This window comes from Austrofundulus limnaeus, unplaced genomic scaffold, assembly GCF_001266775.1.
Source record: "Austrofundulus limnaeus strain Quisiro unplaced genomic scaffold, Austrofundulus_limnaeus-1.0 Scaffold943, whole genome shotgun sequence".
Lineage (NCBI taxonomy): Eukaryota > Metazoa > Chordata > Actinopteri > Cyprinodontiformes > Rivulidae > Austrofundulus > Austrofundulus limnaeus.
In genome coordinates, this window is record NW_013953345.1 from 127,162 (window position 1) to 132,631 (window position 5,470).

A 5,470-nucleotide genomic window follows, 5' to 3' on the forward strand; every position below is an offset into this window, starting at 1 on the left:
TCTTATAAGTGTAAAAGCAAAATCAAAGATAAAAAAAATAGAAATGTTTATTTCACCAGGGTTACCCCTACAGATGATAATAAACAAACCCCCATTCGCCAACAGATAGGAGAGCTGACTCAGGCTTTGCATGAGTTAAAAGTGTACCCGGGACAAACCCCCAAGCCGGACCCAAATAATGGTGGGAGACAAAACGTGGAAAATCTAACTAACAATAGTGACCCAAAAAATGGGGAAAGACAAAAAGTGGAAAACCTGGCTAACAACTATGACCCAAAAAATGATAGAAGACAGAAGATTGTAAGAAACCTGACCAATCTGTTTGAAAACGTCGCCCCCAATAATGATGATAAAAAACCTCAGAAACGTGACCACAAACAGCAACACACAGAACCGGAAATACCGGGACGAGACCCATTGGACCCTCTCCCTGAAGAGACTCTGAAAATTCGAATGCAGAACGGCATAGTCCTGCATCAAACTGTGGGAGACCCATGGGCCATCCCAAGTGATGGGCTGCTGATATTCACTGACCACAATTACAAATGCCACAATGCAAAAATCAGGAAAGCCCTAATAAAGAACGCGGGGCACGAATACCAGAAAGAGGTAAGGGAGCTAAGAGAAATTCACAAAAAAGACCCCGACCGACCGCAAATGACTAGTGGAGCCGACTTGGGTCCACTATGGAATCATTCATGTCCCAGTATTGGCATATAAAAAAGGTGATGACATGGAAAACAATGTCCGCCTAATGATGAAAAAATTGGAACGAGGTTTGTATCACACGGTACACCAAGAACTGAGGAGAGTCGTCATCAACACCTGTGGGCTGAGGTCCAGAGATCTCCCATGGGACATGGCAGAAAAAGTAGCAGTAAGAGGCTCAGCATACTTCGCCCAGAACCTCAATGTATCCACAGACCTGAAAGAGATTGTCGTGGTCACAGCAGAAAAATTGAAAAGTAAAAGGCTATACCAGGCCATGCCACTAATACCCCTGAAAACTGAGCAGATGCAAGGAGAGGGAAGGAAAGCCCCCATTAAAGAGACCCCCATTAAAAATGTCCCACCCGAAAAGACCGAACAGGGCCCCAAAGATCCCGGCGCAGGAGGGGATAAACCATTAGTAGGACCCGTGTGCAGCACCCAAAATAAGAAAACACAGAAAATCTCAAATTGGTCAGAGGAGGAAAGACAAGACCTAATTAGACACTTCAAAAGGTGTAACATCAGCTCTGGAAACGAGAGCTCGGATGAAGAAGAACCAGAGACCCCCCCCCCCCCCCAGCTTATTGAGCKCCCACAAACCCCGGCACCCCAGGAAAGCTCAGATGAAGAAAACAATGATTCCARCATGGGATCTCCCGCAGTACAAGGCCTAGGTACCCCTAAACAACTAAGGATCGGGCAAAGGAAAGGAGAAAAGAAACAGGTGGAACTGGTAGATGTCCTTCGGGTGTCTGAGAGAATGGCACGAGAACCCCGATGGGGACCAGTCCAGACCAGTGATGGAAGAAGGACCTACGTGCCTGAAGTAGACCAAAGAGATTTCCCCATACCCCCAGAGTGGGATGAGAAAATGGAGGAACAGCTGGAAATAAAGGTAAGGGCCAAAGTGGGGGAATGGGCCAACGTAATAATGATGCCGTCTTATCCCACTCTAGCTTTACACAAAAGACTGACAGCTAACTTCAGGCAAGCATATGTGGCTATTGCCCATGATGTAATGCTGAAGAAAATGAAAAAGGCAGCAAACAAGTATGTGAGAGACATGGTGCGTGAAGAGGAAGACGGGATGCTCTCGGACGAGCCAGCACCGCCAGTAACAGCCCTAGGTGAAAGGAACCCAGCAGGAGGGCAGGAATGGAAATCTATTAAAGAAGTGAACACCATCGCAGACGAGTTCCGTGAGTATAAGAAAATAAAGAATCTGTTGAGAGAACCAAATGCAGGCGAGGGGAGAGAGAGCTATCTRAAAGACGTTTGGCCCCTAGTGGTGAACTCCACTACATGTGAGGCCGCAAAACACCTGTGGCTGAGTCACATTACGGGCCATCCCATCGATAAGAAAGATTCGGCCCAGGACTACTATGAGAAATTTGTGCCTGAAGATGAAAATGATGAAGATGCCCACATTGATAGAGCTCGGCTCAGGCTGGAACAAGGACAAAAATTAACCCCCATCTGGCATCAACTGAAACAGAACATTGACCCTACCAGATATGTAAAGGCCTTAAGGATGGTGACAAAGGGGCGAAGGGGTGACATAACTTTTTCCACCATGCCCATCCCAACTACCACTGTGGCGCAAATGGATGCAGCAGTAAGGAAGTATGACCTGGAAATGCTGTATTGGGAGGAAAAAAGAAAAAATGAGTCGACCCCGAAGCCGCCAAAAGTCCCCAACCAAAGCGGCCCTGAAGGAACCAGCCAATCCCCAAGTTAAATTTCAGCAACCAGCCCCTCAGCAGAGGGACAAAGGCCCGAGTCAGCAGTACCAGCCAAGCAACCAGAGACAGCAGTATCGGCCCTCACCGCAACGACAGCAAGGACCTACAAGAGGAAGTCCGGCAACCCAGCCGAACGAAAGCCCAAGAAGAGCCCCCTACTTGCCCCCAGAAGAGTACAACAAATTAACCCCTGAACAAAAGGATGCCCTCCGTCAGGCCAGGGAACAGGTGGCCGGAGGGCCGCCAAAATGATGGACCCCGGGTCCCGGGTCACCCTAGAAAACACCTTCTGGATTGGGGATCACATCTACACCAACGTGGATGGAACCCTCTTCGAGGTGGATACAGGGGCAGAGGTATCCATTACCCGGAGAGACCTAAAGACTGAAGGGTACCTATATGTTCGAGTGGCTAATGGAGCAATAGAAGAAATGCCATATGGAATTTGGAAAAATGTGAGATGGATAAAAGGGCCTTGTGATTTGGTAACAGTCAAGGACTTGAAAACCCTACATGACCCGAGAAGGCTGAAAAAACAGAAAGGAAAGAATTGGAAGTGCTAAAAACTGAAACAATGAAAACCAACACCTCAGCCACCACTACGTGGTACAAACCAGTGGATGCTCCTTAAGTGATGAAACAAAAATTGGAAGAAAGTGACTTTTCCCAAGAAGTAAAGATTAAATTAAATCAAATAATTTAATCAGCCAGAATCGCTCGCTTCAAAAATGATTGTGGTGACTTGGGCACAAAATTTTGCCATCACATTGTAGGAGGGGTACACCCACCTGTGAAACAATACCCTCTCCACCCCGATGCAGTAGCAAAAATGGACAAAATAGTAAAAGAATTGCATGCATTGGGAATCATCAGAGAAGAGCCGAATCCGCTCACAAATAGCCCAATTCAGGCTGTGAAGAAACCTGAATCGGCAGGAGGAGGCTGGCGGCCAGTGATCAAATTCAAAGCTCTGAACTGGAGAACTGTTGCAAATCGAACCAGTCTTATCAACCCCCAAGGAGCTTTAAAAACAGAGTTAAAAAATACAAATCTTGCATCGACCTGGCCAACAGGTTTTTCTCTCTCAGGTTAGCTCGTGAATCACAAGACAAAACAGCCTTCACACACAAAGGGAAAAGTTATGTGTGGCAGAGGTTGCCACAGGGATACAGAAACTCTCCAAATGTATTCCAATCAGCCGTCCTGGAAATACTTGAAGATGTTGGAGCATCGGTGTACATTGATGACGTTTTCATCGCAGATGACACTGAAGAAGAGCACATTAAACGTCTGGAAGAAGTGGTTAAACGAATCTCTGAAGCAGGCCTCAAGCTAAACCTGGCAAAATGCCAGTTTGGCCAGTTTAAAGTGAACTACCTGGGGTTCCAGGTCACCACAGACTTGGGCCTATCAGATGGTTACAGAGAAAAAATTCAACAAATACAGCCCCCCAGATGTGAAAATGACCTGCAGAAAATCTTGGGCCTGTGCAACTACGTGAGAGATCACGTACCAAACTACCAGAAGTATGCAAAACCTTTGTAGGCATGCCTAAGAAAAGAAGCTGCAACAGAAGGCTATAAGGGGAAAGTGTGGTCATGGACACTCAAAAACCAAGACGATCTTGACAAGCTGAAAAAAGAAATCCAGAAAGCGGTCAGACTTGAACCCCGAAACTTGACCTCTAGGCTGGCAGCAGAAATATTCTGTGAAAATGAAGACGCTATGGTCAAAGTAAGTAAGGAAGAAGGAGGCCTAATCACATTGTGGAGCACAACATTGACATTAGTGGAAAAGAAATACCCCCAAGAAGAGAAGGAACTGGCAGTATTGGCAAAATATTGGAGGCCACTAAAAGATCTGGCCCAAGGTCAACCCATTAAAGTCACAACACAAAGTCAGGTACACAAATACCTGAGGAAAGGCACCATCGAGGGCACAAGAGCTACTAACACCAGATGTGGCCGGTGGAAAGACATTTTGCTGGATCCGGACCTAGAAATAGGCCCGGTACAAGCACAGCAAAAGAAAACTACTAACACTCAGTCTAAAGGTAAAACTTATGACTGGATACTGTTCACAGATGGGTCACAAAAGGGCCCTGATGAAACAGCGTATTGGGGTTACATCTTGACACAAARTGGAAAAGAACAACACAGAGCCAGAGGAAAAGTGAGTGGAAGCGCCCAAGCTGGAGAAGTGACAGCAGTGTTGGAAGGCTTACTGGAACTCACCAAGAGGAAAATCAAGGCCGCAAGAGTAGTAACTGACAGTTACTATTGTGCACAGGCTTTGAAAGAAGACTTGTCAATCTGGATTGAAAATGGATTTGAGTCGGCCAGAGGTAAAACTGTTGCACACAAAGAACTTTGGGAAAAAATAGCCGAGCTAAGGACACAGCTCGACTTAGACGTGGAGCACCAAAAAGTGCACACAAAAGAAGGGTCGTACTGGGAAGGAAACAATGAAGTGGACAGGTTTGTCCAACAACGAAAGATTGTCTTGATTGGAGCAGGAAAATGGAACAAAACTCCTAAAGGAAAGGAGGTTCCAAAAGAGTACGTGTCGGACGTAGTGGTGACCATGCATGAGGCTCTCGGACATGCTGGGCTACTACCCACACATAGAGGACTGGTGAAGCAAAACTTGTGGATTCCTATGAAGCAGATTCAGCAAGTACTCAAACGCTGCACGGTATGTGGAAAATACAATGCAGGAAGAAGAGGAAAAAGAACTGAGGGTCTCACCATTAAGAGCACGATCCCATGGGGCTCTGTATGCATGGACATTGCAGGACCCATGGAGTCACAGGGACTAAAGGAGAAAAATATCTTGTTGTCCTTGTAGACTCAATGAGCCTCATGCAAGAACCGTTCGTACGCACAGATTTGTTCTTAAGTTGTGCGTAAGAGTGATTTAGGAGAATTTGTGGAATTCACCAATGTTTTCGTATTCTACGATTTTTTTCAGATACGAACAAAATTTACGAGTGGTCCAGACCTGTCGTATATTTTACG